This window comes from Zootoca vivipara, chromosome 1 (genome assembly GCF_963506605.1).
Source record: "Zootoca vivipara chromosome 1, rZooViv1.1, whole genome shotgun sequence".
NCBI lineage: Eukaryota > Metazoa > Chordata > Lepidosauria > Squamata > Lacertidae > Zootoca > Zootoca vivipara.
In genome coordinates, this window is record NC_083276.1 from 13,613,092 (window position 1) to 13,637,978 (window position 24,887).

Sequence of the window (24,887 nt, forward strand, 5' to 3'; positions counted from 1 at the left end):
TTATCTGGTCCCCTTACAGAGGCATGACCTTGCAGTGAAGAGGCAGCTTTCGTAGAGAGATGGCAGCAACCGAAGGCCAGGAATCTAACCTGCGAAAGGCAGCACCATTTACGCATTTCCAGCTTCCATGGATAAGCATTAGGACTTTCTATGGTGCTGTGCCTCAAGCCAGAGAGTGAGTGCAGTGCAGAAAGGAACTTGCGAAGCAGGTTGGGCCACACCAGCCTTCCCTAATGCGATGCCCTCTAGATGTTTTGAACCACAACAGCCATGCTAGCCGGGGCTGAAAGCAGTTGCAGCCAAAACATTAGGTGACACCAGATTGGGTAAGGCTAGCCTACACAAACAAGCCTACACACACACATGAGCGAATGAAAAAAACCCCTACTTGATTTCCTATATGTATGATCATGAGAGAACAATCCCATCATAAACAGCTGTAATCTACCCAAGTGCAACTGAAATGACTGCAAAGTTCAATACTAGTAGGGCCTGCTGCCACTAACCCCTCCTCCCTTTGCATTTGGCCAACCCCCTCACCTATCCCCTCAAACTCACCCAAACTGCCCCTCCAACTCCTAGCTCTCCCCATGTCCCTCACAGCTTGTCCCAAGCCCCACCACCTTTTAAGGGAAGGGAGAAGCACTTCAGAGAGTGGTTTATTGATGTGCCCCTCTTTCATTAAACAGCTCATGTGGCCCATGTACCATCCACACTGTTCACTTGGCTACCTGCTGTCATGTTAGAGTTGGGATGGCCACCTATTGGTGGTGGTACAAACTGCAGCATGATGACAGCCTTGCATTTTTATGTAAATAGGAAGAAAATAAAACTACTGGTTGTGTTTGAAACACTGGTGAATGGAGGTAAAGTTTTAAGAAGAGAAGGTGACGGTGTAAAGTTGGTCAGTCTTACTGGCTTTAGCAGTAATTTGGGGGACAACTTTTTGGGAATGAAATATTGGGATGGGCCACAAGTTCTAGTATTATGAGAGTAGAAAAATGTCCATATGCTTTATAATTTTACAAAGCTCTATTTGTTCCACTACCACTTTAGTGTTTTTTTTACACATATTTATTTCTTAAAAGTTATACAGAAGCCAGAATTTAACATGGGGTTTTTAGTACAGAAACCAGAAAGAGGTCCAGCCATATTTCCCCAAAGAAGCCGTTATGCCCAGCAAGCATTTTTGCTGTAGCCTGCGGCAGAAGGAGGAAACAAACAAGTACTAGTTTTTCAGCTTCTCTGAGCATTTTGCTAGCTAGTCAGCAGTGAACATCCGGCAACTGAAAGCAGTGGGAGCTGTTCTCTTTACAAACATCTGTTCAAGTACTTTAACACTGATGTTTTATTAGAATTTCTCTGTCTTCTGAACCTGGAGAGGAAGAATTGCTGTGTGGAATGAAGTTGAAGGGGAGCAGAGCAATATCCTTGCTTTGACAGTAATTCCCAAACTCTGGGCTGGGGGGACACTAGTGGGGAAAAGACTGTGCTGTCTGAAAAATAATATATTATTCGCCTCTATTGTACTGCACTTGTAGCAATAAAGTCCTTAGCTGAGCTGGTGTGATGTGGACATTAATAGCATGAATGCTGTGAACTTGCCCATTTAAGGTTATGTAAATAGGGAAGCTGCAGCCGCCTTTGAACCATAGGCGTGGGATAGGTTTTCTCTTTCTGCCAATTCTCTATTAGTGCCAATGCAGGCTTCCCTGCAAAAGTGAGATGTGGCTTCAGAGAGAGTATTTATAACACCAGCAGCAACGAAAGTGCATGTTAACTGCAGCTAATGTTGCACCTACTTTGGCCCTCAGACCCACTCAGTTCTTAAGGAAAATTACAAAGCAGTTTTCGGGATGGTAAACATCTCACATGGGATAGTTAAAGACTGGGGTGATGTCCAAAGAGGTAAAGAAGCCTAAGGGACAGAGTGTAGAAGCAGGAGGCAGAAGGGGGAGGGCGATGCAGAGCAGGCAATGGACTTGAGCAAGAAGAACCTAAAGGAATAGTATGTGAACAGTGCTGATTTGAGGGGAAAGAACTGAGCTCATATTCCCCCCTATAATTTTCTATTACACTGCCTTATGCTGAGCCAGTCTATGGGTTCCATCTAGGTCAGTATTGCCTATTCCAGGGTTTCTCAAACGTGGGTCTCCAGCTGTTCTTTTGGACTACAATTCCCATCATCTCTGGCCACTGGTCCTGCTAGCTCGGGGTGATGGGAGTTGTAGTCCAAAAACAGCTGGAGACCGACGCTTGAGAAACCCTGGCCTATATTGAGTGCCAGCAGCCCAGGTTTCCAGAGGCAATCTCTTCCACTACGCTGTCCAGCGGAGCTTTTTTTTGGAAAGCATGGAGCCTATTATACTCTTGCCCAAAGGAGGTGGTAGAACCAATGATAGCTTGCTGTGACTTTGTTTGCAAAGCATTTAGGTGCTAAAATCACTTGCATCTGTCAGAACCTTCACTCCGTTGTTACTGCAGATGAGTCTCAAGAGGTGTTCTCAAAGCTTCTCATTTTGGGAGAAAAACAACCATCAAGACCTCCCCCCCCCCCAAGCTAATGCTAATCTAGGCGGCATCATCAGAAATATAGTGTCCAGATCAAGGGAAGTCATACCGGTAGTACCATTCTATTCTGCCTTGGTCAGGCCACACCAGGAATACTGTGTCCAATTCCAGGCACCACAATTTAAGAAGGATGTTGGCAAGCTGAAACTTGTGCAGAGGAGGGCAACCAAGATAATCAGTGATCTGGAAACTAAGCCTTACCGAGGAGTGCTTAGTTGAAGGAGCTGGGTAGGTTTAGCCTGGAAAAAGGGAGACTAAGAGGAGATATGAGAGCCATCTTTAAATATCTCAAGGGCTGTCACATGGAAGAGGGAACAACCTTGAGTTCTCCTGCTCTGGAGGGTAGGACTTGAACCAATGGCTTCAAGTTACAAGAAAGGAGATTCCAATTCAACATCAGGAAAAAACTTTCTGATGGTAAGAGCTGCTCGACAGTGGAATGGTCTCTTTCGGGAGGTTGTGGGCTCTCTTTCCTTGGAGGTTCTTAAGCAGAGGTTGGATGGCTGTTTTTCATGGATGCTTTCGCTGAGATTCCTGCGTTGCAGGGGGTTGGACTACATGACCCTTGGGTCCTAATTATACAATTCCATGATTCTATGATCAGAGTGGAATGGATTCTTTCAATCTGAAATGAGGCTTTGGCGAAAACAGTATATGCTTCCTTTTTAAAGACTTAGACTCCCTGGCACCTGACCACGCACCTTCAAATCCAGACAGGTTTGCCTTAGCCTTTAATCTTCTGAGTCAAATAACGCACGCTGTCTCTTCATACTACCCTGGGCTATAATCATATTCCGGTGTTTTTAAAAGTCAGAATCAGTCAGGATCATATTGAGACTGTTCCAGAAAAGCATAAACTAGGCCAGACAGTTGCTCATAATATCTAAGGAGTGTGTTTAGTTCAGGAGCTTTGTGCATTTGGGCACAACAGTGGAAGTTTAGGATCAGTTTTCGTTCTCCAAGATGGGCTGCCTTCCCAGGTTGATGAGCCCTATCTGCCCCTCATTTAAATACAAATCCACCACTAATACAACATTACTGCACCAATACCATGTTGCAAAATGCAGCTGCGCAAAAAATACTAGTCTGGAAGGGCCCACAGAAAAAAAAAAGCCACAGATAGAATGGAATAAAATAGGATATTAGAGCAGTTATGCTGGAAAAGAAGAGTTGTCTGGAGAAGGAAATTTAATAGTGGCCAGTGGGGAGTATTTTTGCTGCCTTGAATAAAAGAAGAAGAAAGGAGTCAAAGAGAACTCCACGGTTTTGCATTGGGAGAGAACCAAGAATAGAAGTATTACCCAGCGTGAGAGAATTTAGTGCAGAAGGAGAACAAACAAACCATTTTGGATACGGTAAGCTTAAGTATAAGGGGAAGAGAGTATAGAGACCCCCCCTCATCAGAAGCAGTTCCTCCCCAAGCAGCAATGGCAGCGAGGACGCTGAGGAAAGCAGTCAGGAAGTGGGGAGAGAGGGCCAGGGCTCTGGCAGCACGGGAGAGCCCCTGCAACACAGGAGGAAGGAAGAGAGAGGGGGGAAGGGGGGGGAGAAGGAAAACATAGAGCGTAGACCCTTTCCTCCGGTTCCGGAATTACGCAGGAGAAGGAGGGGAAGGAGGTTTGCTGTCCCAAGACTATTATGTTGGAGGAAGTCAAGGGGCGGTTCAGTGCCGGATTCTGCATCGGACTGAGCAGACATGTTGTACATACCCAGCTCACTGTAAATAGCCTGCACTAATAAAAAGCTGTTTAAAGACAAGCATGCGGAGTGTCGTTACTCTAGAGTAGTCGCAAGAACCTCTGGCATTAAGATAAGTGGGAAACTTACAGCAAGCAAGAGCTACAAGACAACCATCTTTATATGAGAGGGGAAGATGAAAGTTATATCAGAAGAAGAAAAGCTGAGCTGCAGGTCATCGGCATAAAAGGGATAGTAACCGTTAAAAGAACAAATGATTGTGTTTTACTTTTAACTGCTTGACACGTTGTAAGATGGCTTGGTTGCATCTAACATCCTTGGCAGCTGCGCTTGCCAGTTACTGCCTGCTTGTCAGTGAAGTCAGATTTGGCAATCTGCGTGTTGTCTGCTGCGAAAATAAAATATCACTTTGTCACCCGACAGAACGAAGGGGTTACTTTGGAGCAGGGAGGAGTGGCATCCTTATCACCCTTGCTGTGACAACACGGAGGGGGCAAGCTCATTAATCATGCGGCGCCATCGTTTTTAAAAATACCACAAGGAGGCATGGTGCATTCATCAAAGGTGCATGATTTTACACACACACACACACCACCCTTCATCAGACGAGATGTCGAGGTGGTAGACAAGCTTAAAAATGAAGCATATAGTGGTACACAAAATAAAAGCAACAGGTAAAAGTCTTCAAGCTGGCTAATTAAATAAAAATGCCTGGCACCAGTGTTTTTGCCAAGCAAAATCCCTTTGCAGGGGCATTCCATAGCTAGCATGCCTCTGCTTAGCTAATGTCCATCTCAATGCAGATGGAAGAGACTTATCATGGAATTGTAGAGCCGGAAGGGACCCCGAGGATCATGTAACCCAAACTCCCTGCAGTGCAAGAATACGCAGCTGCCCCATATGGGAATCGAATCTGCGATTTTGGTATTATCAGCACCATGCTCTCTAACCAACTGAGCTATGGGAGGTCCTAGAGACCTGGGTAGGGGCTTGTGGAGACCTTAAAGCAGGTGTGGGGAATGCTTTTCAGTCTGAGGGCCACATTTCATTCCGGGCAGCTTTCCAGGGGCCACATGCTGTGTGCGCACAGCAGGGCCAGAGGCAGAAGGGAGCAGAGCGGTGAATGTGAATTTTACCTTTTGTACAGTATGCTTCTTTCCACACACTCACCCCCAACGCCCCACCTGCCATCAAGGCAAAGGAGGCATTGCCAGATCTCAAGGACACATTGCAGCTGAGCAAAAAGAACCAAAGAAGGATGCAAAGCAGGACCCCTGCTGACGGAAAGGCTTGCAGGGTTGCATTGTGGACCCTCCTCCCTTGCAGGTTTTTAAGCAGAGGTTGGGTGGCCATCTGTCATGGATGCTTTAGCTGAGATTCCTGCATTGCAAGGGGTTGGACTACATGACCCTTGGGGTCCCTTCTAACTCTTCAATTCTGCGATTTGGCCCCTTGGTCTCAGGTTGCCCACTCTTGCCTTAAAAGTACAAGCAGGTTGAAGTGGGAGCAGGGGCTTGAGCCCCAAGCTGTTTTAGGTCCCTTAAATTATTATTATTATTATTATTATTATTATTATTATTATTATTATTTTATTTATACCCTGCCCATCTGGCTGGGTTTCCCCAGCCACTCTGGGCAGCTTCCAACAGAAACATACAATACAATAATGGATTAAACATTAAAAGCCTCCCTAAACAGGGCTGCCTTCAGATGTCTTCTAAAAGTCTGGTACAGTAGTTGTTTTTCTCTTTGACATTTGATGGGAGGGCATTCCACAGGGCAGGCGCCACCACCGAGAAGGCCCTCTGCCTAGTTCCCTGCAACTTGGCTTCTCGCAACGAGGGAACCACCAGAAGGCCCTCGGTACTGGACCTCGGTTTCTGGGGGTGGAGACGCTCCTTCAGGTATACTGGACCGAGGCCGTTTAAGGGCTTTAAAGGTCAGCACCAACACTTTGAACTGTGCTCGGAAACGTACTGGGAGCCAATGTAGATCTTTCTTAGGACCAGAAGTTAACAGGTATCCAGTGAAGGCTTTCTGTTTGTTTGTTTATTTTAGAGCTGGTGTAAAACGAGTCGTGCCAGTTGGAGTTGTAGCAGCTGTGTTTTGTGCTAATTGAGGCTTCTGAGCTGTATTCAGCGGCAGCTGCTGTGTAACACATTGCATTAAACTAACCGAGATCACTGTGGCTGGAAAGCGGATGAAGTAAAGTTTGTCTCCTAACTTGGGGTCATCAAATGGAGCCTAATATTGAAAAATTCTGGACAGACAAAAGGGCATCGTTGAACTATGGAGTTTCCTCTTACAAGCCGTTGAGATAGCTCTGTCCTCCAAAAATTGATCTAACCCTCTTCTTAAAATATCCAGGTTGATAGCTGTCAGTATAACACAATATGGCTATTTTCTATTCTCCACTGTTGGAGGCAATATTATTCTATGTACCAACTGACGAGATGGTTGGACAGTGTTCTCGAAGCTACAAACATGAGTTTGACCAAACTGCGGGAGGCAGTGCAAGACAGGAGTGCCTGGCGTGCTATGGTCCATGGGGTCACGAAGAGTTGGACACGACTAAACGACTAAACAACAACCAACTGATGGTGCTTGCAGGCTCCCCATGGGCATCTGGTTGGCCACTGGGAGAACACGATGCTGGACTAGACGAATCTTTGGCCTGATCTAGCACGGCCCATGTTGTTACAAGAGGAAGGGGAAGTTCTCCGGCACTCAGGGAAGAAGCTATTCCCCACATGCATTGATACAGCTCATGATTTTCATGCAGAAGGTCCCTGGCTCCTCTCCAGGTATGGTGGGAAATGTTGTTCATCTGAAACTGAGACAAACCACTGCCAGTTAGTTTCTGTAATAGCGAGATACATGGACCAATTTTCCATTTGGAAAATTCCAGCTCCTCTTCTCAGATTACTGTTAAAGTGAACCACCACGAGATCTATGGATGAAGGGTGGTATACAAATTTAATAAATGAACAAAAAGGCCCTAGCCACAATGCCGGATTTCCATATAAGCTAAACAAGCTATATCTTAGGGCCCCACTCTCTTGGGGGCCCACAAAAAATTTAAAGGGAAAAAACCTGGATGTACATTTCCAAAATATAAGATGATAAGCAAATAAAATAAATCTACATACAGCAACAGTGTTTTGTGTTGTGTAGGCTCCTATTTGTTATGTGCAAATGGCTTTTGATACCTATTAGGGCCATAAATTACCATATGGCATATATTCAACACAAAAAACAGTGACAATTTGTTGTTGACAAAGGACAGCTGGACATATAAAGGGCCCCTTTACCTTCAGTAGCTAAACCTAAATCTGGCCCTGCCTAGCCATTGTTGCGGGGCAGCTTCAGGCATTACAGCACCCGAATAACAATAACAATAAAACAACAACAATATTTGTACCCCCACCAATCTGATTGGGTTGCCCCAGCCCCTCTGGGCAGCCTCCAGCATACACGAAAACATAATAAAGCATTAAACATTTAAAACTTCCCTATACAACGCTGCCTTCGGGTGTCTTCTAAAGGTTGTATCTCCTTGAGATCCAATGGGAGGGCATTACACTGGGTGGATGCCACTACCAAGAAGGCCCTCTGCCTCATTTCCTGTAACTTCACTTCTCGCAGTGAGGGAATCGCCAAAAGGCCCTCGGACTCAGTGTCTGGCCTGGATGATGGGGGTGGAGGTATACAGGGCCGAGGCCACTTAGGGCTTTAAAGGTCAGCACCAACACTTTGAATTGTGCTCAGAACTGTACTAGTGGGAGCCAACGTAGCTCTTTCAGGACCGGTGTTATAGGGTCCCAGCCACTCCCATGATGGGGGTGCAAACTAGAATCACAGGATCATAGAATTTCCAGATCCCACCCTTCCACCCTGCAGTGTGGGGCTTTGCACCAGCTCTTCCCTTGAGGAGAAGCTGGTGCAAAGCTCTGTTACACCACTGGGGGAGGGGAGATCTGCCCCCCCCCCAGAGGCAAAGCCGGGTGGCAGAACACCTCACCTCTTCCCAACTTGGCAGGAGGGGAGGTTTTCCGCAGAGCTTTGCGTGACAGCGGGCTATTCCACCAAGGGTGATGTTTCATGCCCTCCTGTATCTGCCTAAATTAAAGCCTTTTCTTTTTCCCAAGAGAACAAGAAAAGTGATGTTACCGTATGTCAGGGATCAAGCACAGCCATTGCAACTTCAGTATGGAAATGCCTCACAAGTCTGCCACCAGATGGCAATCTCTGCCTGTGGTTGCACTGAGGTAATAATAGCTAAGGTCTTCAAAGAGTGTGAATAAATTCTGAATGAAACAGACAGGGGTGGGAAAAGTTGGCTCTTAGGACTCTCCCCCTCGACAGCCAGACCCTTACCAGCCCTGCTTCACACCCTCTTTGAGAGGGTTTCGTTTTCATTCTTATCTGACTGGAATGAGTCCTTGCACTTCACAGATTTCAAGGGGGCCGGGGAGGGGGGGGGACATGACTGGCCAGTGAGAGATTCCCCGCCTAGGATTTTATTCTTTTTATTTATGCCAAGTTTCAAGGAATGAGATTAATTCACTTTTATTTATTATCCCCTGCTTATTTGGTTATTATTATCTTTCTCCTTGTCCTGACCATCCTCCCGAGGTTATATTCACAATCTTTCAATTTGGCTGGACTCTACACTTAACCGGCCCGGAACATTCCACCAGAGAGAAGGTCGCCACCCATGGGACAGAGGGATATCGACTGAATGACAACCCAGCTTTTACCTTGGGTTTTAATAGGTTTTATTGGTAACCATATTTGTAATGTATTTTTTGTTGGTGTTTGTCTTTTTGATGCTATGGCCCGCCGGCTATGCAAATAAAGTTGAAGCTTTAGTCCTTGCACTCCAATAATGCTTCTTGGATGAAGAATAGAGAGGGGTGCACGAGTGCCTATAGAAATGGGATATGCTACCCCTAAGAATCTTGCTCTCAAGGGTCGCAGCAATGGTTTTGTGTTCACTCACTTTTCATAGCAGCCAGAAATGGCTGCACCCCTTTATCTCATTCCTTGCAAATATTCTGCCTCTCAGGGCCAGGCACAGCAAACTGTGGTTGATTGCAAAAAGCAAAACCAAACCCCAAACCCTCCAAAACTAACTCTATTACCCATATATTGTCTCACTCTAGGTGGGAACAAAGCTGGTGCATTAATGCTATATGTATTGGTAGCTGGAAATTGCTACAGTTTAGGGGTTGCCAACAAGGAGCTTGCAGGTGCACTTGGCTGTGGGCTGGTGCCCATTACAGTTTCTCCAATTTGTATATGTGCCCAGTGGCCCAGAAAGGTTGGTGACCCTTAGGAGCTCATACTTGGGGTAGAAAATATTATTTATTTATTTATACCCCGCCCATCTGGCTGGGTTTCCCCCACCACTCTGGGCGGCTTCCAACAAAGATAAAAATACATTAAAATATCACAGATTAAAAACTTCCCTAAACAGGGCTGGCTTTAGGTGTTTTCTAAATATCAGGTAGTTGTTTATCTCCTTGACCTCAGATGGGAGGGCGTTCCACAGGGCGGGCGCCACTACCGAAAAGGCCCTCTGCCTGGTTCCCTGTAGCTTTGCTTCTCGCAGTGAGGGAACCGCCAGAAGGCCCTCGGCGTTGGATCTCAGTGTCCGGGCTAAATGATGGGGGTGGAGACGCTCCTTCAGGTATACAGGACAGGAAAATATAATAGCTGGCTTTCAGAAAGCCTCGTTCTTCACCATCAGCTACTACTCTACGTATGCATAATCTCACATTCAGGGTGCTTTCAGACAACCTGTTTATTGATCATCCGGATTTTTCTGCAGGGAGATTAGATTATGTTGGCTATTTAATGAGCATCCATTGTGATTTGTTTGTGTGGAAGATAGGTGCTGCTGCATCAAAGCAAATCAATGCAGGGAGCATTTCTGAAATGGCTATATGTCGGGGATCTTATTCCTGGGAAGTGATTCTCTTCCCCACTAGAAGTAGCAAAAATACAATGGCTCATTCTGAAGCAGCCCCACTTTTCAAGATCAGCTATCTGTACTTCATCTCATTTTCCACTTCAGCGGAGAACAGAAGAGCGGAGAACAAAACAACATAATGTCCCTTCTGTCACTCTCTAGAGAAAAATTGCTACATGTCATGATAGCGTACCTAGAACACTGTCTACCTTTGTGGTCCAGCACATAGGAAAATGAAATGTTCCCCACCTTGCGAACAAAACAATTGGGTGCTCTTCTGCTACCCTCCTGGCTAGCCAGATATTGCTAAATGCCAGCACCTCATCAATAGTGTCTCTCCAACTCAGGCATAACAAAACGTGACTGCTGGTTTTCGGAAGCCTTGCTCTTTACAATACACTACTTAAAAAATCAACTCATTTTTCACTTCTGGGTGAATAAGATAACGTCGGGTTAGTTAGCACTAAGGCGAATGTTCCATCAGTCAGTGCAAGGAATTTTTAATGTGCAGTGGGATGGTCTCCCCCTCTCCTCTGGCATGCCCCCCAAACCTGTTCTGGGGTTTCTCTACTGCAACCTTCTGGTCTGGAGCAGATGGGATACCACAGGGGACCCACAGACAGGAGGGGAGGGGGGAATTCTGTTCTGCTGGCACAAGTAGCTGTGGGATAGCTCCGTTGGTTAGAGCATGGTGCTGATAATGCCAAGGTTACAGGTTCGGTCCTCGTAAGGGACAGCTGCAAATCCCTGCATTGCAGGGGGTTGAACTATCAGATGATCCCCCAGGGTCCCTTCTAACTCTATGATTCTAAGTATTTAGTTGAATGGCACCCATAGCACTTGGTGGTACATATTGCATGGGTTTTGAAAAATGGCCACATCTCAGGGATCTCACACTTGGAACACTGTCTGTGGCGTCAAGCAAGGCAAAAAAATTATACAGTGGTGCCTCGCTAGACGAATTTAATTCGTTCCACGGGTCTTTTATAACGAAAAATTCGTCGAGCGAATCCCATAGGAATGCATTGAATTTTTTTTGAATTTTTTTTGCCCATAGGAACGCATTAATTGAATTTCAATGCATTCCTATGGGAAACCGCGATTCACTAGACGAATTTTTCGTAAAACGAATTCGTCTAGCGAGGCAACCTCCGCTAGAAAAAACCTTTTGTTAAGCGGAAATTTCGTTAAGCAGGGCATTCGTTAAGCGAGGCACCACTGTACATGTTTTTCAAATCGATATATCTGTCTCCACCTCTCTATTTAACATTACAAGTATTTTATAAACCTATGCTATCCAGCTAACATGTCCCCTAGTCAATTTTTTTATTATTATGATCTTTGAGCCACCTGGAAGCCTATTTCGCTTATCTGGATGGGCCATATTGCCTCTTCCTTGTATGATAAGAGTACTGGGTGCTCTTCAAACACCTTGGTTCCCCCACTTCTTTCTAAAGGAAAGCAGCTTAGAAAAATTCTCCACAGAGATGCCATTCATTAAAATATGAGGTGGTGGAGTGCTTTTTTTTTTTTTTTTTGCTAAGTGATAGCTCCAGTTCCTCTCTCTGAGAGGTTTCCTGGGAATACAGGCCATTAAGCAACCCCTCTGTTGGAATTGCCATAGCAACCCTCACACAATGCCAGTGTCCTGCTCCCCCCCCCAAAAAACCACCCCAGACTCTTGTTTCTGAGCTGACAGCTATGATTCGAATGCTCCTTGAACCGAATCTTTGCATGTGGAGCTGGCTTTACAAAAAAAAGGAGAAACAAATGCTTATAATCAGGGCTTGACTGATTTCTTTCATTTATGCTTGAGAAGGGAGTGTAAGAGGTTTTTAACACAGCACCCCTCTCTGCCAGTCATAGGGCAAATTCTCAGTGATGACCGAAAAAACAGAAGAAGCAAGGTTGGATTCTGCCATCATAATCTAGACCCATGCACCAAAAAACACAGGATGCAATGGGATTTGGTTTCCTAAATCTCAGCTATTAGTCTCTCTCTCTCTCTCTCTCTCTCTCTCTCTCTCTCTCTCTCTCTCTCTCTCTCTCTCTCTCTCTCTCTCTCTCTCTCTCTCTCTCTCTCTCTCTCTCTCTCTTAAAGCCAGTTTCTAGTCCTTTGGGTAATGAAAATGTGATTGAAAGTGTTTGGCCGTGCTTGCTGAAAAGTACAAGAGGTGACTGAATCAGTTTTCAGGGGGCTGGCGGTTCAAAGCTCTGCAAAGTTTTGCTGGAGATTAGCAAAACAGGAATAAATTCTGCAAAACAGTTTAAAAATTAGAACGAATTATGAAAAATTGCGCCATTTGCACTGGTCGCAGAAGGCTACTTTTAGGAACATGCTGTCTTATACCAGATCATACTTTTTTGTTCATTATATAGCTATCCCACCTTTCCTCCAAGGAGCACAAGACAATTTGCATGGTCCCTCCCCCCCTTTTGCCTTCACAGCAACCCTGTGTGGTAGGCTAGGCTGCGAGAAAACAAAGCCCCAAATCACCCAGTAAACTGAACAGGAATTTAAGCTTGGCTCTCCCCAGCCCTAGCTTCACATGATAGCATTGTTTAAGCAGTTCTCCTGGGTCTCAAGCAGTAAGCACAGGCCTTTCTTGTCACTTTTGCTGCCTTGTGAGCGTAGGGAGCAACTCTGGCACCGGGAGTGGCAAACCTAATGCGCACCTGGGGGCGGGCCATCACTACGTAGTGATGCATGTGCAGCGGTGGCGCTCCAGCACTGTGATCCCAGCACCGTCCATACGGCGCTGGAGCGGCAGTGCCGGCAAATTGCGAGCAAGCCACGGAGCAAGGTTTTTTTACCGTGCGGCTTGGGAGGCGCCATTGTCCTGCCGCCCGGTAAAAAGCCTCACTCCTGCTTGCCGCACACTTTGCTTCTTCCTGCTCCTGCAGGTGGAGGTGAGGGGTGGGCCAGGGAGGGGCATCAGCAGCCGCCACTGACACCCCTCCCTGGCCCGTCCCTCGCCTCCGCCCGCCCCTCGCAGGAAGAAGCAAAGCGCACGCCAAGCAGGAGCGAGGCTTTTAACTGGGCGGCGGGGCTTGGCGGCTTGGGAGTCGCGGGGAGGGGGGCACACCAAGTGTCACCCCCCTCCAGGGTGGCACCCGGGGTAGCACGCCCCCATGGCCCCCCTTGCTACGCCCCTGGCTGAGCCTTGAATCTTCTGCATGCAATACAGGTGTTCGACCACACCTTTGTTGTTGTTAAAGGCCCATCTGGAGATTCAAGCCCTCCACCTGCCACCTGGAGGAGGCCAGGAAAACCTGGAGACTTCATGCCAGACCTGCAGTCCAGCAACCATAGTGATGAATGGAAAATGGGAAGTTTGAACCATCCTGAGATTTATGGATGAAGGGTGGTATACAAATTTTAACGATGGTGATGTTGATGAAAGTGTGGAGTCTCCTGAAAGAGCTTCCAAGCAGAGCCTGGATTATAATATTTTACAATGATCCAAAACAAAACGAATGAGAGGGGGAAACATGCAAATAGTATTGTGTATTTTGCACGTGACCAAACTTTGATACGAGTATTTTCCGCATTTCAGTGAAAGAAGAGGATAGCACAGAAATACATGTCTAGAAAGAACTCTGTGGCTTCTTCCGGTGGATAATAATTAGCAGTTCTGCGGGTGCAGTTGTTAGGCTGGTGTTTAATATCCTTAAAAGGAAATTCCCCCCCTTTCTGCTGATTTTACATCTGGTGACACTCCCTGCCTCTTTGAGACCCAGCGCTCTAAAATAGAACAGTGTTAATTTTTAGACTCTTGGGTGGAAGTACAAGTGGCGGTTTCACTTAGGGACCTTAGGTTTGCAGTGTCAGACCCTTTAAGGCCTTTCCGTATGCATTGTGGATAATTCATTTCAGTAACCCTCTAGTAACCTGAATGAGAGCCATAATATATAGCCCACAATGTAGGAGGCTAAGGAAATGCCTGACATGGTGCGGTGTAGTAGTTAGAGCATTGGACTAGGACCGGGGAGACCAGCGTTCAAATCCCAACCGAGCCATGAAGCTCACTGGGCACTCTTGAGCCAGTCACCGGCCAGATCCATGCCACACATTTTAAGTGCATTCACAGCACATGACTTTCTACCAGAAGAAAGTGAGAGGTGGCTGGCTCCATAGAATCAGAGGGGGACTTGCTCAGATATGGTAGTTAAGGCCCATGAAGTGGGTTGGAGCAACTGCCTCAGGCGGCGGAATAATGCAGGGCGGTGCCCCCACGGGAGTCCTGCCCACCCCTGCTACCCGGCTCAGGGTTGCACGGCTGAGGTGGCAGCTTCTTCCAGCGGGATCTCGTGAGATTTCTAGCGAGATTTCACCAGAAGCTACTGCCACACGACTCCAGTAAGCAAGGCTTTGGCAGGGTGGGGTGGGGTGGTGGCAGTGGCAGCAGGGTGATAGTGGCACCTTCCTGTTTTGCCTCAGGCAGTGAAACAGGCTGGGCCACCCCTGGTAGTAGTAGCCACTTCACCCAAAAAAGAGGAGACCGCCTCTTCCCGTATGAACCAGTCTGGCCCCTGTAATCCTCATCAGAGGCCCTTCTTCATGAGTCTCCTCCAAAAGAAGTCTGGAGGGTGGCAACACGAGAATAGGCCTTTTCTGCAGTGGCTCCCCATTTGTGGCACACTCTCCCCAGGGAAGCTCACCTGACACACCTTCATTTTGTATTTTGTGTTTTTAAGTTGTGAACTGCCCTGGGATCTTCAGATGAAGGGCAGTATACACAATTTATAAATAATCATAATTCTGACAGAGAAGACAATCCTCTAACACCAACGGGCCTTTAATTTGGGCTTGTGTTTGCATAGACGCTTGGACTTTCCTTGTCTAAGAAGACAGTTTTATATCAGTGAAGAGAGTCACCAGAATCCTAAAGTCCCCAGCAGTGTCAGAATCATAGCTGCCAAGTTATCTCTTTTTTAAAGGGATTTTCCCTTATGCTGAATAGGCTTCCTCGCGAGAAAAGGGAAAACTTGGCAGCTATGGTCAGAATAGTTGTTGACATACAACCTTCCATGTGCCTTCCTTTCATTTCACTCATAACAGGGAAGAGGTTTAATGTTGCAAGAGATAAGCCTTCATAACACATACATGCCTTTGCATTTATATATGGGGCCCCCAATGTGGCGCCTCTGGGCACCTCTATGCCCCCAGACATCCCTCTTGGTGCTAGTCAAGATCCGCTGCCCCTACCAATTTTAAATCCCCCCCACTGAGTTACTGGCAGGCTGTTTTTCTGTTTTGGGAGGAGAGTGTTTCCTGCTGTTTTCTATCTTAGTTTTTTGGGGTGTGTGTGTGTGTGTGTGTGTGTGTGTATTTTTTTGCATCACTGTGTTCTCTTCTGAGAAATTGGTATCTTGTGGTGCCGCAGCAGTTTCTGAGATTCCCCATTCTCCCCTACCCCCCGCTATTGAAGCAGATTGAACTGGTGTGTGTGTGTGTGTGTGTGTGTGTGTGTGTGTGTGTGTGTGTGAACATTTTGCTTATCACCACCAGCAAGCACCCACCCACACAATTTGCCTTGGTGGGAATTCAGTGTGACTTGGAGGCACCCCAATTTAAAGACGAGGCAAAGAAGCCCTCATTCACTTTCAGCAGGGAGAAGAAGAAAAAGAAAATCCCTTTAATTCTGTTCCCTTCCACACCATAACTTCCTGTGACAAAGCAGTTTTTCAGTCCTACGTGCGTAGCTTGGCAAACAGGAGCTTGTGAGAGAGAGGAAACTGCACTTGAGAGAGCCGCTCATTTTCTTTGCATCTCTGACTTGCAGCTTCCAACTATCCCTTTGCCTAAAACACTGAGGTTTCCCTCCACCAACACAGCCCTACATCTTCCACACTTCGGACGTTGCTTATTTGTAGCAAAAAGCAGGGCAGTTTGTTTATTTACTTTGGACTACTTCTGGCTTTGCTAAGGGCCAGTTTCATTGTTAAGTTGCCCCATTCAATGGCCAGGGAATATAAAGAGGCCTTTTCCCCCCCCTTCCTCCTCCTCCTCCTCTCTCTCTCTCCCCCCCGCCGCTTGGTTTTCTCCTGCAAGGGGTCATTTTTTATTCAAGTGCCATGAATGATGTGAGCAGGGTACCAATGGCAGACAAAGAGCTGCATCCAGAGCTGGCCAAGCGTAGAGCGGCCTTTTTGTTGACAAAGGTGGGAGATGTAACCTCAGAGGCAGGACACAATGGCCAAGCCCGACAGAAGAAGCCTGAGAGTCGGCGTGGCTCCGCTTTCCAGGAGCTGAGGAACCATTCTGAAACATAAATCACGTCGGCTCCTACCAAGAGCCTTTCTAAGGTATATAAAAGGCTCCCAACTTTGCCACTCAAGTGACATGACGTCAGGGAATAATTTTTAAATGCCCAAAGGAGCAGGAAACACAGCCATTGAGGAGACAGGTGGTGTTTGGGGCTCTTGAAGCAGAGGGATTTGCTGCTGTTAATGCCGATGATTTGTTTGCTGTTCAGCCTGAGTCCTTTAAACGCATTCACTGGTGTTCCGTTGCAATATTTAAGTTTGGCCAAGAATCCCCACTTTGATAGGTGATCCTTTTGTCAGATTTTGCCAAAGAATTCTGGGAGCTGCAGTTTGTTAGAGAAGAAGAAGAAGAAGAGTTTGGATTTGATATCCCGCTTTATCACTACCTGAAGGAGTCTCAAAGCGGCTAACATTCTCCTTTCCCTTCCTCCCCCACAACAAACACTCTGTGAGGTGAGTGAGGCTGAGAGACTTCAGAGAAGTTTGACTAGTCCAAGTTCACCCAGCAGCTGCATGTGGAGGAGCGGAGACACGAACCCGGTTCCCCAGATTACGAGTCTACCGCTCTTAACCACTACACCACACTGGCTCTAGAGGCACTGAGGGTTATGGGGAGACCCCTATAATAAAGAACTCCTCATTTTCCATGTGGCATAAAGTCTGGTTTTTGCAGGGTGGGGGAGCAGGGTCGTTGCGCAAGAGCTCCAAACCGCAAAACCTGAATTTTCTGGTACTGTATATGACTGAACCCCGCCCCAAAATGGTGACAATTTGGAAGTGCCCGCAATTTAACCTTGGAGAGCAAGCTGCTTTTGCTTAGGAAACTCATTCTTTCATTTCTGTCCTTTTGAGAACGTTAAGCGGCAGAACATTCAAGCAAAGGCAACTGGGAAAGGCACATTTTCCGATGTGATTAATGGGGCAGGTCAGAGGCCAAAAAGAGCCCGAGTGAAACAGAAATGTGTTTATGCCTTAGAGATGATAGGTACCTTGTTTTTCCTCAGAGGACCCACTTACGTTCGAAAGCCCTCCATCTCCTTGCCTTAACCTTTCCGTTTCCTTATCTACTGCTTTCTCCTAGATAAAAATGTCCTTCCAACCTCAAAGAGCTTTTGAAATCACTGGGACAAATCCAATCTTGACTTATCACTATTCTTGTCAATAAAGAACACACCGGCGTTCTAAAGCAATTCACGTGTGTAACATCACAGATCACTTTTAAAAAATGGCATAGATGCAGCAAAACATTTCTTTTTCTACTTTGCTTGAAAAGTACAACCTCTGTACTGCTCCTATGTTTTGTACCATCGATTCTGTTTTCTTTTTTGCTTGTTTGTACTTCTGATTTGACATTAATAAAGAACTTTGTATATTAAAAATGCCATGCATGCAAACGACAATGGAACAAAGCTATGGTGATACAAGCCGCAAATATTTTGTCTGTTTCTCACTAATCTATTTGCTAAAATCCCTCCATTTACAGTTCATCTAGCTTGTTTGAATAGACCTTGTTGCTTAAGGTTATTCACATTAGCTCTAAAAGGTAACCTTCTCTGGAAGGCAAGCTGAGTGATATATGATGTGGTCGAAAGGAAAGCAGAGCAATACATTTGGCACCAGCTTGGCTGCAGGAGTTTACAGAAGGGTTATTATTATTATTATTTTTATTTATTTATTTATTTATTTATTTATTTATTTATACCCCACCCATCTGGCTAGGGTTCCCCTCGCCACTCTGGCCAGCTTCCAACAAATACAAAAATACATTAAAATATCACAGATTAAAAACTTCCCTAAACAGGGCTTAGGGAAGTTTCAAATATGTTCAAATATATAAAAGGATGTCATATAGAGGAGGGAGAAAGGTTGTTTTCTGCTGCTCCAGAGAAGCGGACACGGAGCAATGGATTCAAACTACAAGAAAGAAGATTCCACCTAAACATTAGGAAGAACTTCCTGACAGTAAGAGCTGTTCGGCAGTGGAATTTGCTACCAAGGAGTGTTGTGGTGGAGTCTCCTTCTTTGGAGGTATTTAAGCGGAGGCTTGATTCTAGGGCTGCCTTTAGGTGTTTTCTAAATGTCAGGTAGTTGTTCATCTCCCTGACCTCCGATGGAAGGGCGTTCCACAGGGCGGGCGCCACTACTGAGAAGGCCCTCTGCCTGGTTCCCTGTAGCTTTGCTTCTCGCAGCGAGGGAACCACCAGAAGGCCCTCGGCGCTGGATCTCAATGGGGGTGGAGACGCTCCTTCAGGTATACTGGACTGAGGCTGTTTAGGGCTTTAAAGGTCAGCACCAACACTTTGAATTGTGCTCGGAAACATACTGGGAGCCAATGTAGGTCTCTTAGAACCGGTGTTATGTGGTCTTGGCGGCCACTCCCAGTCACCAGTCTAGTTGCCGCATTCTGGATTAATTGCAGTTTCCGGGTCACCTTCAAAGGTAGCCCCACGTAGAGCGCATTGCAGTAGTCCAAGCGGGAGATAACTAGAGCATGCACCACTCTGGTGAGACAGTCTGCGGGCAGGTAGGGTCTCAGCCTGCGTACCAGATGGAGCTGGTAGACAGCCGCCCTGGACACAGAATTGACCTGCACCTCCATGGACAGCTGTGAGTCCAAAATGACTCCCAGGCTGCACCCCTGGTCCTGCATACAAAGCGCCACCCAACCACGTTAAGGACTCCACTCTGGATTTGTGTAGGGTTTACTCCTTAGCCTTTTCTTCTCCCCAAGATATCCTGCAAGGCAGTGGAGGTTCAGGATCAGAGTTTTCCTTCTCCTGGATGGGCTACCTTCCCAGGTTGACAACCCTCATCTGCCCTTTACAGCATGGACAGAAACAGCCTTCTTTTTTTTTTTTTTGAACATACTTTTTATTAATTTTACAAAATACAAAAAAAACAAAAAAACGGTACATACTTAAACCCCTTTTCCACCTCCTTCCTACCCACCCACATGGGTCCTCCCCTGCCACAGAAGTATCCCATGTATGTGAACAGTCAGAGATGGTCCATTTTATGCTTGGATTTCTGTCCTCCCCCCCCTCCCCTGACCCCAAAGCCCCCCCCTGCCACCAGGGAGCTCCAGCAAACCAGGGCAGTACGCAGGAGGACATCCATCCAACCATCTATTATCATACCAAAAAAAGAGAAAAATAGATATAGGAAAAAAGGAAAAAAGAAAGAGCGAAAAAAGAAAGAAAAAAACAATACAAAACAGAAATTTTTTTCTTGCATTCATAGTTGTAAAACCATATTTTGTGGGCTTCCCCTCCCCCCCCTTCCCCGGTTTTCATCCCTTTTTTATCATCTGCAACAGTTTCTTACTTTATAAAAATACACCTTTGTATCTTATACAACTTATAAATCAATTGTTAGCATTTTCATCTAATATTCAAATCACTGAAAAATCAAACTCCCATTTTCTCTTCCCGTGCCTAATTTTTTTTTCCTCCCTCTATAAGCCTCCATATTTTCACATTTTCCAAAATCCATTCACTTTTAAAACTATAACTATTCTCAATTTAACCTTACATCCCCGATTACCGGCTCCACCCCCCCCCAATCCAGCAAATTCCAAAGTCAGCAGACCAGTTATAAACCTGTTAATCCATCCTTATAATCACAACATCACTTTCCCTTCACCCCACCCCCTGTTTACAGTCTTTTGCCATCCAGGCCACCATACAGGACCCCTGGATTTCTTCTCTTCTCTGCATATTTTTTCCTTCTTCCCTGTGGGTGTTCTGGAATTCCAATAATACCAATCGTGCCCCCCTCAAAAGCAGGGCACTCCATCCAACTTTTTGTAGAGTAGAGTCATCATTTTTTCCGTGGTGTGCTTCATTTTGTATTGAATCATCACAGTCCTCATCCTCATCTTTTCCTTCCCCATCATTGTCATTCTCACATTCATCTTTTTCAGTGTCAAAAGCTTCATCTCCTAAAAAATCATATTCCGCCATCACCTCCTGGAATTTTTGCTGTAACACTTGCCGTCGTGTCTCCTCTTGACATAGCTCTATTCTTGTTTCCCACATTAAGGTCAAAACAGACCGCTGGAACTCAGGGGAACACTTTTTTGTTGACATATTTCAGTCCTGCCAAGGTCAAAACTTGTCACGTGGGGTGGAATATGATCACAGTTTATTTTCTCGACTCCATTTTAACAAGCTGGCTGCATTCTTCAAGTCTTATTAACAATAAAGTTCGAACTCACATTTCACAAGCACTTAAGTCAAAAAAGAAATTCCACAAAGTCCAGAAATACAAAGTGAAGTAAAAATTGACTTATAAATCCTGATCAACTCACTGGGTTGTCTGGGCTGCCGGCTCCCAAGGGAAAGAAAGGTTTTTCTTAGGCTTACCTCTTGCTGCAGGGCAGTCATAAACCACAGTCTCTCTCCCCTTTTCACCCTGCATCAAAGGGGAGATTCTCTTTGATGCCTTTGAGGGATCCTTTTGAATTACAAATCTTCTGTTTATGGCTTCGGGTTTCTATTTACTGTCTCTTTGTTACCGTGGGGGGGGGGGTGGCTTCCTCTTTTCTCCCCTCTCTCCCAGATCCAAATTGTTTTATAATCCAAATCGTGAGGTTACTTACAGTCTTTTCCAATCGTTTTATTTTCGGAAGAATCCAGCGCTCTCCGCCTTCGGCTTGAAGCTTCTCCCTGCTAGAATAACGTTGCCGCTCAAAATGGCCCCCGCGACTTCTACCCTCCTCACTCCGGAGCTCTTATTAGAGCTAGCCGAAGAGTTGGGGAGTCCGGATTGGGTCTGTGCTGAGCAAATTGCCCTCGGGACGCCCTTCCCGAGGTTCTAAGGGGCGCAGCGTCGCTCTCGCTGCCCTCCCCACTCCTAGCAGAGACGGGCCGTCTTGGAGACGAGACGAAACCCCGCCGATCGACGCTGGCGCTGAACCCGGAAGCCCAGAAACAGCCTTCTTGACCGTTGGACGCATTATTGGTGGCATCTACTCAATCCACCAGAGCCTGTCTTTACATGCAGGGGAAGTCCAAGTCCTAGAATAGAGTTTAATTAAATCAGTGGGTTGTTCTGTCTGGCCTTTGGCCTGGACCCAACTTCATCCCCTCCCCCATTTTCCCTTTCCCTTTTCCCTTTCCGTATGAGGCTGCATTTTAATTTTAATGTTGTATTTAATCTTGTTTTTAAGTTCTGTCTTAATCAATTGTTTTACATCTAGTGTTAGCTGCCCTGAGCTTGGTTTTGGCTGGGGAGGGCAGGGTATAAATAAAATTTATTATTATTATTATTATTATTAGTAGTAGTAGTAGTAGTAGTATATCTCCATTTATTTTTAATATATATAATAATTTTTATTAAAGGTTTTCCTGGTTTACAAAGGTACGTGCATTGTCTCCTTTTCAGGTTGTAAAGTCTTTCCCACAGATCAGTTACATTTGTTATGAGACATTAGGGTTGAGTACAGTATAAGGTTGGGGAAGAAGAGGGAGTTCTTGATATAGGTAGGTAGCCCTGTTGGTCTGCTGTAGTCAAAACAAAATAAAAAAATTCCTTCCAGTAGCACCTTAGAGACCAACCAAGTTTGTCATTGGTATGAGCTTTCGTGTGCATGCACACTTCTTCAGATAGCGTACATGTGGGGTTTTGTGTCAGCATCAACTGGCCAGGTTCTCTTTATATTCACTTGTTGCATTTCCTTGGTAGTAAGAGGGATTGGGGAAGGGGAGAGTGTGGTTGGTTGCCTGATCTCATCTGATATATATCCCCATTTTATTCCCTGACATCCTTCAGCTGGAAAGCTGTCCAGCGTAACCTAAGCCAGAAAAACACATCCTTTTTTTATAAGAAGCCTGGACCAGCTAGGGAGCTGTCCAGCATGAGCTGTGTTTTCAGGGCCCGGCATGTGAGCTGTCCACACAGTGCTGTTGCACCAGCAACAAACAGGCAGAGACAATGGAGTCTTGGAGTGGATTCGGCTGCCCTGCCTTTTCCGGAAGCACAGCAGCTCCTGATCCTGAGCACATGGCTAATACTTGCATCCTCCCTCTGAGTAAAGTTGAGGTACGGGAGATCTCAGGCTGCCAAATGGTCTCCAGGCAGCTTCCGGGTAAGAATATAAATACCCGGTAAGAGCAAACATTAAAAAAGTAATACACTGTAAAGGTAAAGGGACCACTGACCATTAGGTCCAGTCATGACCGACTCTGGGGTTGCGGTGCTAATCTCGCATTATTGGCCGAGGGAGCTGGCGTACAGCTTCCAGGTCATGTGGCCAGCATGACAAAGCCGCTTCTGGCGAACCAGAGCAGCACGCGGAAACGCCGTTTACCTTCCTGCTGTAGCGGTACCTATTTATCTACTTGCACTTTGACATGCTTTCAAACTGCTAGGTAGGCAGGAGCTGGGACTGAGCAACGAGAGCTCACCCCGTCGCGGGGACTCGAACCGCCAACCTTCTGATTGGCAAGCCCTAGGCTCAGTGGTTTAACCCACAGCGCCACCCGCGTGGGTTTTCATATAAACAATGAAAAATGCAAACCAAACAGCAGTGAAAACGTAAGTGTAAAAAACATCGATATTAACAAGACATTGCCAATTGCTCGTCAGTTATCAGACATGGGGAGTTGGCGAGTCAATTTCATTAGTTTTTTTGCAGTTCCTGCAGAGCCAACTCATTAACCCGCCAGTAATTCATCAATGTTCCGAAAACCCAGCCAGCATGGTAGCTTTTTCATTAACATATGAAGAAATGCAGCTCTGAGGCTGGACATTGTATCTTAGCCAATGCCATGCAGCAAGTGTCAGTGGGGCTCAGCCATAGTTTACTAGGTGATCTCGAGCTGTTGGCTGTCTCTCATGGTAGCTGCAAGGATGAAGTGGGAGAGCCCGCCTTGTCTGCTACCCTGAGCTCCTCAGAGGCAGGGCAAGATAAAATTGCAATAAATCATAAGCAAGTGATATGCAGGGGCCTGTTGATAAATCGTATGGGGTACTTAAATCTTGGCAGCTCGCTCTGCTGTGAAACTGAAACTTGTGGGCCTAGAGATGGTATCTGATCCTAGCCAAAAGCAGGATCAGGGTTATGGGTTCTTTGTGGAGTTGACTCTTCCTGAGGTGCTTGCCTTCATTGAGAAGAACAAGCTATTAACAGAGCTCAGTTAAGCCCTTACCAAAGACTCTGCCAAGATCAAAGCCAACATTCGGATGGTTTTAGAGGCCTTGCATGAACTCCAAGGTCTGCAAGATTTGCCTGAGGAGACCAGAAGGGACATCTTTCTTTAGGCACCAGCCCTTCCCTAGAGGGACGTTTTCAATGTGATATGCTGGAAGAAGAGTTGGTCTTTGGGGCATTTTGGTGGTGGCAGCAGGACCTGTGTTTGTAACTGAGGAAACCCTTGTGAGTTGGGTAGGGTGAATGTACTTACAAGCACAGCAGATCGGAGAGTTTGAGAGAGCAGTTTCTCTTGGGGTGGTTGATTTCAAATATTCCAAATATTCAACCCTTCTCTGCCTCTGTTTCCCCAGGAACTGTGTCTTAGTATAAGTTCATCTCAATTTGCAAAAGTAATAAATAAAGATGATTATTTAAATAAAAAAAAGCAGGATCACAGGGGAAAGTGCAGCACTCGAAACAAGGTGAAGCCATGTATGCAAAGGTACAACCAGGAGAGCATTCCTGATATTTCCTTTGCAGCTGTGACTTTACCTTTCCTGTGCCTGCCTGATGGTGTCAGGAGATTGGCAGATGGGCACACAGAGGGCTTGTCCACTTTTAGATCCATTCCGCTGAAGAAAAGGGGTTCTCCACCCCTAAACTAGAGAAATGTCTGGAGCACTTAAAAGCTGCAGCATTGCTGAAACTAAATAGGAGTAGGTCTGCATAGAAACTTGAGTGGAAGACCTGTGGGCAATGCATGTAGAAGTGGGATAAAAGCACATTAAATACACACACACACACACACACACACACACACACACACACGGGTGGGCTTGGCCACTTTTTCACTGGAGCTATTTTTCAGAAAGAACAAAATTCAAGTATGTTTCACACCAGGGTTTCCCAAACTTGGGTCTCCAGCTGTTTTCAGACTACAATTCCCATCATCCTTGAACACTGTTTCTGCTAGTTACAGGTAGGTAGCCGTGTTGGTCTGAGTCGAAGCAAAATAAAAAAATTCCTTCAGTAGCACCTTAAAGACCAACTAAGTTTATATTTTGGTATGAGCTTTCGTGTGCATGCACACTTCTTCAGATACACTAGAAACAGAAGTGTCAGACCCTATATATATACAGAGGGTGGTGGGGGTGGGTGGGAATGGGTGGTGGGCTGATGGGAGTGGTAAACCTGGAGATGGCTGTTAATGGCTGCTGATGGCTGCAATTAGTCCTGGGC

At 46.0% G+C, this 24,887-nt stretch overlaps 1 protein-coding gene across 3 annotated transcripts in view; it reads left to right on the top strand.

Moving 5' to 3' along the window:
* The window catches only part of BAG5 (BAG cochaperone 5), a 90,341-nt gene that overhangs the window by 12,818 nt on the left and 52,636 nt on the right, over positions 1-24,887 (top strand). Inside the window, exon 2 of one of the 3 annotated variants that reach the window (XR_004691953.2) lies at positions 20-9,966. The exons of the other annotated variants lie outside the window; for them this stretch is intronic. The gene's annotated coding sequence lies outside the window, so the exon portion shown is untranslated. Of the gene's footprint in view, positions 1-19; positions 9,967-24,887 lie in introns of those variants that run through there. 3 annotated transcript variants of the gene reach the window in all.